We start from the raw sequence: 12858 nt of genomic DNA, 5'->3' as shown, positions 1-12858 counted from the left end.
AGTGTCGAGACTGATGATCAAACGAAATAATGTTTGATATTGGAATTATATATGTATACGAGAGATTCCTGATTAAATCTAAAATTATCATTGACACACTTGTTCGTGATTTATCCCTAATTGTCAATCAATATGGTCTTTGGATTTCCTCCTAGATATACATATCTATATAATCATATATTTCACATACTGTAATATACACACCATTCATCAGGTCAGTGTATTTAACAGTTTTATATTTCCAAAAACAGGTTAGAGATCAAATCATGGTACTATTTAGGGAATTTTATTATCATAACATATACCCCATCTCACCCGGTCTCGCCAGAGAGGTACCCCCATCTCACCCGGACAAGCTGGAGTGTATACCACATCATACCCAGACTTGCCGGAGAGGTAGTTATCATTGTATTTCTCATAATAGAATTTTCTCAAATAATGATTTCAGAAGTACATCATTTATCATGGCTTGTATCAAGGAACAAGGAAATTAGTATTTTCATGATGGATCATATTCTAGAACCGAGTAGTATTAATAAACAAGAAATAACAGTGGCCAAGTGTTATTGCTTATTTATCATACAGGCACTGTTCTAGTCATCATCCTCACGGGATACCAATAACCATCACACTTTATTTACGCAAGTAATTGGCTTATCTCGAAGTTTTATACTAAGGCATTTTTCTTAGATTCAAGTCTAAATACTGTCCTGATTGTTACCAGTGAATATCAATATCCTAACTCTTTCATTTAAGCATATATATTATTATGGTTGTAGTTTTCTTTTGGTTGGATAATGGAGTTTCAAATATATCATTGTCTCCATTGATACTATAGCTAGGTTCAATGTAATAAGTATGCTTATAGCTAACTCTTTTCATGCTTATATATTATGAGATTCCGATGCACGGAATATTTTATTGAGACAGATGGTATTTTAAAACATAATATGTTTCAGGATTTATCTTTATATGACTTCACATTTTCATAAGAATCATCAATGATATTCTCTCTTATTTTTATCTTACAGAAGATATTATATTGGGTATACCATCAAGAAATTCTATTGGGTATATGCATATATGTGTATAAATTTCAAATCTCTAGTTAATATTAAACTCACATAATATATCCATACATAGTAACTATACATCCGATGGTATTAATTATCATGCTTATTTCCATGACTTTATTTTATCCTTTTTATAAAAGTAGTATATTGAAATAAATTTCTGTCAAATATAATAATTTGGAATTAAAAGTACAGGGAAATAAATTACTCAATATATAAATTTTCTGGACTCATAAAAAACAAATTTCATTTTTTTTCCAATTAATGGGTTAAACTATACCAGACTCACTATTTATATTACCTTAATAATTTCTCCTCAAGTAACCATCTATATATCTATTCCAATTATCACATTCCTACCTTTTTCTTTATAAGAATCAATCATAATATACATTTAAGATTGAGAGGCATTATTTAGAAGAATATGTGCATTTGTGACTCATGACATTGTATTTATAGGTTACCAAGAGATATATATACTATATATAAATTACTTTCTGTAATTGAAAACTTTAGTTATAGCAATGTAACGGATATATATTAAATATATATCATAAACTTAATTTTTTTTAAACCTTGTGTGGCGTACTTCATCCCATACTATCAAAGTATGTATATATTCGAGATCTATATTTTTTTTTCAAGTATTTAATTAAATAGATTTTTTATAGATTCACGTAACCGATTTAAAAATTTATTTGTGTTACGGATACATCACTGATATTTTATTACCACAGTTACTTTATGAGAATCTCCATCTCTATTATTTAACCAATCATAATTTAATCTCATCTCTTTTATCTTTATTATAATTTTCTTAAAGTATGAGAATTTCGAGACTACTCAAGGTAAATTTAACATTCAATTTATCAACTCAACTTATTTACTAATATTGTATTATTTAACTATTATATATCAACCAGATGACTCGAATATTTTTCTTTATAATTTAGGATACACAATCCTATAACTAATATGACTGGTTAATCTTATAATCTTATATTAATTATTTCCATGCATAAGACCTACTCTGGACATATCTTAATATTAAAGATTTGTAGGAATGCTTTCGACGTTTAGTTAGGCCTTTCTACTTAGTCCAACCAACCCAAATCTCAAAAAAAATTTAAATGATTTTATTTAATCATGAATATCCATCATATTCATTTAACTATTTATTTTATCGCTAAGTATTTTAATAAAAATCTTTATAAGTAATCCCAACATCAGTTATTTCATAAAATTTTGGAAGTATGAAGTCTTATGGTCAACTGGTTACAAACCATAAGGGATAAAATGAAGTGGTAAATTGGTACACCTGGGTTTCAAAACTTGCTTTGGCTAAATTCATTAAAGCAATCTTTTAAATTAATTCTTAAAATCCTTTCGTTTAATTTAATAGCTTAGGTTTTATAAATTATTTTGAAACAATATTATTAAAATTACAAAGTTCTAAAGATTTATACCATATATTTCAATATGTATTTTAAATCAAAGTAAATGATTGGTTTCAAAAGAAAGTCATGAACATGATTGCTTTGTTAACAACTGACTTAGTTGATGTATATTATAATATTATTTGGGTAGGTGGTATTAATTATCACAGACAAAATTCTAGTATAAACATTTGGGTACAATCATAAAAATAGATTGATTAAAAACGGCGAACATTCCAACTTATATATATATATATATGTATGTATTTATTACAACTACAACTGGGGTTCAAAATATACTAGTGATTATACATTCATAACTTATTTAGTCTATCTAGATTATAAGAGTATTATGCTCAACATGCCTTTATGTAAGGTTTATTCTATCTCTTTCCTCTACTAAGTTGTTTATTTAATGGGCAAAGTTTCTTTAAAATTTCTGACTCATAGGTAACATGGGTGCTGGTACTGGTTTGGTGGTTCAACTATTTAATATAAGTTAGCATTTACTGCCGTAGTGGCTAACATATGGAGATTTACCCATTGTTTATCTAATTCATTTTCTCCTAGTGGGTTATTGTTTTTTTTCCTGAGTTTGTGCATTTATTTCCTTATTAATTTTCGCTTCCTTTGGTTGTGACTTCTTTATTTTCTTTATTTTCTTTATTTTCTCTTGACTTTTTCTAATAATTCTACTTCTCTTTTTAGTGGAAAATGGTTTCTTAGACTGTGCCTTACGAATGAATATTTCTTCCTCAGTATCTACTGAATATCCTGAGGGATTTGGTTGAAATGATGTTCCCTTGTCTTTTGGTGAACTATCTAATTGACGAGAGATATCCGAAATCTTTTGCTTACCCATGCTTTAACTAACAAATAGGCAAATAATATAAAACACATAATCACATAAGTTATTTCCTAACACAGAATTTAAAACTTAAGTGTCAGCAGAACACTTATTTGGCTTGAACCGGTGACATAGCTCTGATACCACCTTCTGTCACAACCCCCGATCCCTAATCCCCGAGAACGGGCGACCGCGAGCCAGTTTTGGTGGTATCACGTTATTGTCCAATTTGGCAGCGAAATTTTTCATCAGGACCGTAGTTAGGAAATATTTTATCAGAGTAAAACCACCATATTTTCATAATATTAAACACATGGGATAAAACCCAAGTTTTGCAGTACATACACTTTCAAAGGAATAAATCCTATTTAATTGAATAAAAACATCTATTTTATTTTAGGTAACTTTATTGCCACTTTTCCAAGCCTTCAGTGCTTTCCAGCTGGCCTCTATTAGCTTTACACTAAGTTACCTGAAACACGTGTTTAAAAACATTTTATCAGCAGGAAATACTGGTGAGTGAATCCCAGTTTAATCAAGTTTAAATAAAATCATTTCACAGTGAACAGTATTGAGGGCGATCCCGCAATTACATTTGTTTCCAAGTTATATCAATTATCACCCGTCGGTACTGTCAAGCCTGACTTGTGGAAATGTTACTCCTTAACCAGGTGGTAACAAATTTTGTATACAAAACCCCAACATACCCACGATAATTGTATCCTTACAAATACTCAATAACTGTTATTCGCATGGAAAAGCATGTAAGGTTTTGTAAAACATTTAACAAAAAGAGGATTACTCACATTGCTATTATAGGGCTTTCCTTTGTGACTTCCTGGTTATAATCTAATTAAATAAACAATGCACACTTGTTAGTATAATAACCCATTTTAACATTAGTAATACCCTCCCCGAGACGGCATTCCAACGACTACGTCGGCAGAACCACGACAGCCGTTACGGAACCCTAGATCAATCGGGCAGAGTATCTAATACGTATCTAGGGGTTATGATACTTACAACGAGGCAGAGCTTCACTAATTAGGGGGTATAATACCCGAGTATTATTTCTACTATTCAGAAATTGCGATTGAGAGACGAAAAATGAACGAATTCAAATGAAATCCGATGCGTTCTTTATATAGGTGCTGAAACTGGTTCCCACGCAGCCCGCGTAAAGAACAGGCAAGGCTTACGCGGCGCGCGTCAATGCTGGGTCAACGCGTAGCTTGTCCTGGTCATAATCTAGCCTCGCCACGATGATGACACGTGTCATCACCGGGTTGCGCCACCAATTGGGACACTCGCGGCCCGTGTAAACTAACGGTGTGGCCTTACGCGGCCCGCCTGAACTAAAGAAATGAAAGAGATCAGGTTTCAACCCTCATACCGCCCGCGTAAGAATTGGGGTGGGTCTACGCGGCCCACCTCAACTTACTTTTTCTTGTTTTTCACTTATTGTTAATGCTATATTGTATTTTGGGGTTTATTTTAGGAAGTGTAGGCTGTCAGGGATGTTTTAGGAGGGTTGTTATATTTTAGGTATAACTCCTGGGTTATTTAATAAAATATATAGTGCACTCACATTAAGTATAGTAACCCAATTCCACTTTATCCCTACGTCACGAGACAGAACCCCAACGAATTTAGGTTGAGCCTTGACATACGTTACGGGGCCCTACGTCAGTCGGACATGGTATCAGTGATCAGGGTTTACAATACTTAAAACAGGGCAGGGCTTTATCATTATTATAATAATAAAAAAATATATATTGAGAGGGTGTAGTAAGATTTTGAGAGTGGGAATGGCAGACTAACAATTGAAATGCACATCTTATTTATACTAGATGTGACTTGGAGCTCACGAAAATCTAGATTCCTTATGACCAACAATTACATCATACATATACACGTTGATCTTCACATTATGATTTCTTAATTCAACTATGACACGTATTATCAATGCATTAAATGTAAACTTGCTTTTGATTTTTCTTAAAAGTGTACGTACTTACATATTTCATATGTAAGTTAATTTAGTTATTATTTTAATATATATATATATATATATATTATAATTAATTTAACTGCTTTCTTATTTAGCGCTTATAACTTCTAAAATATGATGTTTTATAAAATGCTGAATATGCCATTAGAACAAGAATATTTTTATCTACATTTTGAACCAAGTTTCATTAAAAACAGAGTAGGTCCAAATATAATGTATTTTTACCATTTAATTATTAAATGGTTCTTACGCTTGCCCAAAATACCTCATATTTCCATTGGTTAACTTTACCCATGATGTATCCTTTTAATAACATAAATTTTTATATATAAATAAAAATTTTGTGAATGTTACATTCCGGTAGTAGTCATCTTTTATAAATGGATTCTTTGCTTCATTTGCTTCTCTATTCTTGCATTCCCTCTTGAAATGACCTTTCTCCCTGTAATGAAAACAAGTAACTTTAGATTTATCAAAACCTAAAGTAGAAACATGTGCATCAAGAAAATCATTTCTTCTAGTAATCATCTTGAACTTTTCAGCTCTTCTCAGGACACTAGCTAGACACCATTTGATGTCCATGAGCTCCATTTCTTCAGCGTCTATCTGATCGTAATCCGCTTTTGTCAGCATATGATTTCCAATCCTCCCTGCAACCGCTTTTGTCCGCTTTTGTCAGCATACGATTTTAAGCTCGAAGGATATTCTGTGACACCCCATTGAAACGCTCTCACTCATAATAGCTTGTTAGTGACTGCCTTAACTTTCGGGACGAAAGTTCTTAAAACTTGGGGATAATGTGACACTTCGGGTTTTTCCCGGGCAACCTTCTTGAATTAACATTTTGTGTATGTATACATGTATATTATTAAATGAAAAGTTTCCATTCTATCTCGGTGTGCTATGTGTTATTAACGTGTATGTAATTATATATATATATATATACACATATGTATAAAGTGAGCCAAGACCAGCGAACCCGACTCGAGACCACCCGGTCTCGAGTAAACAGTAGACACTTGGGCTGGTTGGGCCATACAACCGAGAAGCCCAATTCGGAAACCCCTAACCCACTCGAGACGGGTATAAAACTCTTGGACTTGGCCACTATTTCCATTTTTTTTGACAACAACCTTTGTGCATCAAACCTCTCCTCTCATTCTCTCTCACTAAAACCCTTAACAAAATCATCCTCCTCTCCTTCTCTCTTGGACTCAACCGGAAACATCAAGGCTCTTGGATCAAGCTCGAGATCGTCACTCGGAAGTTGATTCTTTGACCCTTCATACCCCCAACATCAACCGGTTAGTATATTTAGGTGTTTGCTATGATTCTTGGGTATTGATGATAAGTGTTTACCATGTTTTTTTTAGCTAGAAATGTCACTAACGATGATGATGAACATGTTTTAGCTAGTTAGAAATCAAACCATGTGTTGTTGCTATTGATGATGTTTTGACCGAATACTAGCATGAATTCTTGTTCTTAAAATGGATGAATGTTGATGTTTAACATTATGCAAGCATGTTGTGAAAATTATTGTGTATGCTAGATTAGGAGCCGAAGATGATTTCTGCCATGAGTTCATGTTAGGATAGGTTTGGTTGTATAAGCTTGTTGTTATGAAAGTTTATGCATGATGAACAATTTGAATGTATGATGATGAACTAGATGAATGTGTGATGATTATGATATGAATATTTCAAATTACTATGTTTGATCCGTTTTGTTTGGAAATTAGACAAGGGGACATGTTTGTGCATTTCGGTTGGTTAGTACAAAAATCATGACAATGCAATTTTATTGGATAGTACAATTGGACCGGTTCTGGAAGGATTTCTGTGCACGTAACGGTGATTGCGAGTCGAAAACCTTAGGTTGCGACTCGAGACCATCCCATGACAACTCGAGACTGTCATTCAGGGGCTCGAGACCGGCAAGGTCTCGACTTAAGACTTCATGATCTCGACTCGAGACTGGACTCGAGACCTCTGAGGTTGCGACTCCTAACCAGCACCAATCGAGACCAAAACATGATAACACGAGATCTCCTGGTTGCGACTCGAGACCGTGTGTTCTCGAGTCGAGACCACCTTGTCTCGAGCTGCCTACTATGGTTATTAGGCCACAATGTGTTTTGTTTGGTCTACCTGTTTGACTGGACTATGTGTTGCTGAATTCTGTATGACTGTGCAAATATTAGGGCCGGCCCAGTAACCCAACAGATAACTGTATGTATCCTATGTGTTTAGTGCGTGTATGATATACGTGATTACTTGTTCCCCAACCTGACCTATACTGGTAACAATGCTAGGACGTGGTGACTGATGTGTGTAAAATGCAACATATAAATCACATCAATTAAGGCATAAAACTAACCCTTTTTTTAGTACTAATGTTGGAAAAAGAGTGTTTTTGTCTTCCTTTTGTATTTTCAGGATGAAATGAGCTCAAAATCACAAAAGAAGCAAAAAGACAACTAATTCTACCATAAATACAAGAAAAAGGAACAAAAGTGGATTGCCCGGACCCTCAACGGCCCCTCCCAAGGCAAAGGAGAAGAAACAGAGTCTGAACACGCCCCGTGTCCAGCGAACACGGGGGCGTGCCCAGGAAGCAGCAGAAAAGACAAACCAGTAGAAGCTTCCATTGCCCACCACGGGGCCGTGTCCAGCGGGCACGGGGGCGTGGTGAAAGTACAGCAGGCGCATTAATTGTAATTCGCAATTACAATTAATGAGGAGAGAGAGTGTCAGGCGGGCACGGGGCCGTGTCCAGCGGACACGGGGCCGTGTCCAGCCTTCTGTTCAGCCTATAAATAGAGGAGCTTGGCTTCATTCTCTCTCATCCCTTGGCACACCACCTCTCTCACACCTCATCCACCACCCACCACCACCATAACACCATCATCCACCACCATCATCCATTGTCCATCGTAGAGTGTGTGAGTCGTCTCGGGATCCGAGATTGATCGTAAGAGTTCTTGACAATCAAGGCCATGTTTGCCTAAGTCTCTTACATCACTTGGTGAAGACAAGTGTTTAGTATAATACTTTTTATTTTTAATCTTTTGCACTTTTTATTTGGTTTTGTATTAATGACTTTAATAACTAGTTACTTATGTTGAAGGTGATCTTTCCTTATCGTTTGTCCGTGGTGTCTTGGCATTATTTTACTGTCTATATAAAATAAAAGATTTTCACCATTCATATCTCCACGGTCTATATGGAGGTATGTTGGCTACCTGGTCGGGGGTTAAGGGAACGGTTTGGTAAAGGTCTTGCCCTTGTTCAGCGTTTAGAGGTCCTGCTTGGGACCTGGGTCAAATTTAGTAGGATCTCCTTCAATGCCCATAGGTATTGGATGGCGGGGATCCAAACTCTTTGACTCCCTCATAAGTTAACTACTATTAATACTATAACCCGGCTATTTAGGACTGTATCCCTGCTGACTCAGACTACTTAGCCGAGGGTAACGTCACCGCCAAAAGCGGGGCCTACCATAATTTGCATTAATAACTTAATTCATTATCTTTCAATAATCCGACCCTTTAGGATTGTATCCTTGCTGACTCAAACTACTGGGTTGAGGGTAACGTCGCCTTCAAAAGAGGGGCCTACTACAATAACTAAGATAATCTCTTAAACAAGTGCAAAAGTGCGAAAATAATCAAAGGTTATACTAATACACGTGTCGGATCCAAGTGATTCATCTTGTCTATCTGTTTTTATTTTATTTTTATTTTCAGCATTTAGTTAGTTTTTATTTTTCTTAGTTTAAAACATTTTTCTAACTTTTTGATTTGATTAGACGTTGAGGATAAACCGGTACTAAAAGCTCTTGTGTCCTTGGACGACCTCGGTATCTTACCAACACTATACTACGTCCACGATGGGTGCACTTGCCCATATGTGTGTTTAGTGTTAGTGAATATCGTGTTTTATAAATTTAAAACTTGGCTAAAAGTGTAAAAAGGGTTTAAATATATATCTAAAAACATATATACACTGACACGCATCAAGTTTTTGGCGCCGCTGCCGGGGACACAAGGATTTTAAGAAAGTTAGGAATCAACGGCCTAATCATATTTTTTATTTTTCTTTAATTTTTTTTAGGATTTTTCTTAGATTTTCAGCTTCTGCAGAGCTCAGCACGGGGCCGTGCCTGGTCGGACACGGGCCGTGCTCAGCAACGTTACTGGCAGTTTTTGTTTTTTAAGTTACAGAAGGCCGACCACGGGGCCGTGCCGGTGCAACACGGGGCCGTGTCCAACTTCCAGTAACTGGGATCTGAAAAACAATCACTGTAATTCCGACCACGGGGCCGTGTTCGCTCAACACGGGGCCGTGGTGAACCTTCTGACCAACGTTCTTTTCTGTTTTTATTGCAGGACTTGGAACCCGACGCCGTCCTCACGTAGTGTATGAGCTCCAGTTCCAATAAAGACATAAAGGAACCGCTAGAAGAACCCGAACGCTTTCTCAGAAAAAGGTTAAAAGCCAAAAACCAAGAGAAGGTTTCGGGTGATCCACCCCCAATGGCGGACCAACGTACCCTTATGGATTATCTACGGCCCACCGTAGGTAATCTAGGCGCCGCTATCAATGCTCTAAATGTCGAAGCCAATAACTTCGAACTTCGACCGCATTTGATACAAATGCTCCAAAACTCCGCAACCTTCCACGGGCTTGCGGACGAGGATCCTCATCTACATATAACTAATTTCTTAGAAATATGTGATACCTTTCAGATCAATGGAGCATCAAACGACGCCATCCGCCTCCGTATGTTTCCATTCTCACTAAAAGACCGAGCGAAAGCTTGGCTCAACACCCTCCCAGCTGGATCGGTAAACACTTGGGATGAACTAGCCCAAAAGTTTCTATATAAGTATTTCCCTCCTTCTAAAACTGCTAAATTAATGGCTGAAATTAATACATACTCACAAGAGGAGGGGGAATCCTTATATGAAACATGGGAAAGGTTCAAGGAGCTATTACGCAAGTGTCCCCATCACGGCCTCGCAATATGGCAACAAGTATCCACTTTCTACAATGGATTGTTGCCACACACTAGGCAGACACTTGATTCTAGCTCCGGGGGACTCTTAGGTAATCGACGCCCACACGAAATATATAATCAGATTGAGGAAATTGCTCAAACCAATTTTCAATGGCACACTCCCCGGGGAAATAAGTCTATCGCCCCGGGCGCCCATAAGGTCGACGAAAGCACCTCTTTACAAGCCCAAATCGAGGCCCTTTCTTCAAAAATAAAAAAATTAGAAATGACAAAAACAGTCTCGGTTATGGCTTGTGAAGGGTGTGGTGGGTCACATGAAAATTGGAGTTGCATGAAAGAAACGGACGATCAACAAGAAATGGTAAACTACATTGATAATAGACCTAGGCCGTCGGGTCCTCCAACGGGAACTTACAACCAAGGATGGCGAAACCACCCAAACCTTGGTTGGAGGGAAACCGGCAATAGTAGTAACCAACAAACCCAACGAACAAACTTTCAGCAATCAAGAAATGAGTCACAAAATTTCACTCAACAACAAGGTGGACGAGAAAGGCTCGAAGATACTATATCTCGCCTCGTCTCCGACACTGATAAGAAAAACTCGGAAAAATTTCTACAATTAGAATCTAATTTTAGGAATCAACAAGCTAGCATTCAAAACATAGAAAAACAAATAAATCAACTAGCACAAAATTTTTCCGAGAGACCGCAAGGCGCATTACCTAGCAATACCGAAACAAACCCAAAGGCGCAAGTTCACCTCATCACACTACGAAACCGCACCGTGGGGCCTGCAGAAGTACCTCCACCAACGGAAGAAACAATGCCAACACATCTGCAGGAAAAGAACTCTCCCCCATCACCCGAGCCTACCAAGGCTCCTCGAGTTCCGTACCCCGGTAGGTTAATTCGTCAAAAGACCAATGAGCAATTCGCAAAATTCGAAAGTCTGTTAAAACAATTGCATGTCAATATTCCTTTTATCGAAGTCCTAACCCAAATGCCCAAATACTCTAAATTTATGAGAGACTTCCTTACACATAAAAAGAAAATTGAAAATTTGCAATTAGTTAATTTAGGCGAAGAATGCTCTGCCCTCGTACTCAATAAACTACCCCAAAAGAAAATCGATCCCGGGAGTTTCACGATTCCATGCTCAATAGGGGAATCACCCGTTCGCAATGCCTTGGCCGACTTAGGGGCTAGCATTAACCTCATGCCCTCATCGATGTTCAAAAGGCTTGGCTTGGGAACCACGAGCCCTACAAAAATAAGCATACAACTAGCCGATCGATCAGTCAAGTTCCCACAAGGTGTCATCGAGAATGTCTTGGTAAGGGTAAGCAGATTCGTTTATCCAGTTGACTTTGTCATACTCGACATGGAGGAAGACACCGAGGTCCCCCTTATCCTAGGGAGACCCTTCCTTGCCACAGCACAAGCAGTGGCAGACATGAATGACGGGACACTGACTTTGAGGTATGGGGACGATGAGGTGAAATTCGGAGTTGGGAAGAAAATAGAGGACGACGACCCAGTCGATTACATGAAGGTTATTGATTCAAGCTTGGATGCCGCTCTCCGACGGTGTAACTTGGGAAGCAAGGCACTCCACTCAGAAGATATATAACCAGGAATCGGGTCTAGCCAAGGACCCTTATAAACGTGGCGCACCACGGAGGCATTCCGCGGATCTATCCTTAGTTTAGTTTAATCTTTTAGTTTTTGCAGAATAAAACACACTCATGGTGGTAATGGATGAAAAAGGGAACGAGAAAAATGAAACCATGCACGAAGAACAGAGCAACCCGACAAAAATCTCCATCACAGAAGGCTCAACACGGGCCGTGCTCAACCAACACGGCCCCGTGCTGAGCCCCTGCAGAAAATCACCCAGTTCAGGTAACTGGACACGGGCCGTGTTCAGCGGACACGCCCCCGTGTCCAGGCTTCTGTTTCAATTCTGTAATTTTTGTTACTGGCACTTGACCACGGGGCCGTGCCCGGTGAACACGGGGCCGTGTCCAGGATGCCAGTAACATAAATCTTTGCTTTTTAACACACTTTTATACATTCTAATCAACCAAAAATATTATTTTTGGACACATTGAGGACAATGTGTAATTTAAGTGTGGGGGGGATGCTAAAACCTTGAAATTTTGCAAAATCCTAAACACAAGCCTTACACAAAACTCTATTGGAACCGCTAAACACCCCAAATTTTTTCAAAAAACTTTTTCATTTTTTTTATTTACTTGTCTTAGTTTAAGTTGGGAATAACAAGTTCTAAAAAGGTTATATTTTTACAAGTTTACAACCGATAGCGTCGTGATAAAAAAGGAACCAACATAAGAAAATTATGAAACGGTATAACAAGTCTAATTAAAAATTCGATTATATATGCTTGGTCACATTAAAAACCCATTCCCACAAAAGTGAGTTTTGAGCCTTTATTGAGCATAAAAA

The 12858-nt window shown here is 37.4% G+C and overlaps 1 non-coding gene across 1 annotated transcript; it reads right to left on the bottom strand.

Annotated features, from left to right (window-relative positions):
• Window positions 1–10282: 10282 nt before the first annotated feature.
• LOC118490940 lies at window positions 10283–10389 on the bottom strand. Its single transcript, XR_004890165.1, has one exon. It is a non-coding gene; the product is annotated as a small nucleolar RNA R71 (small nucleolar RNA).
• Between the last annotated feature and the right edge of the window lie 2469 nt (window positions 10390–12858).

This window comes from Helianthus annuus, chromosome 3, assembly GCF_002127325.2.
Source record: "Helianthus annuus cultivar XRQ/B chromosome 3, HanXRQr2.0-SUNRISE, whole genome shotgun sequence".
Lineage (NCBI taxonomy): Eukaryota > Viridiplantae > Streptophyta > Magnoliopsida > Asterales > Asteraceae > Helianthus > Helianthus annuus.
Note: the sequence above shows the minus strand (reverse complement) of the source record. Positions and strands in the feature narration are given on the sequence as shown.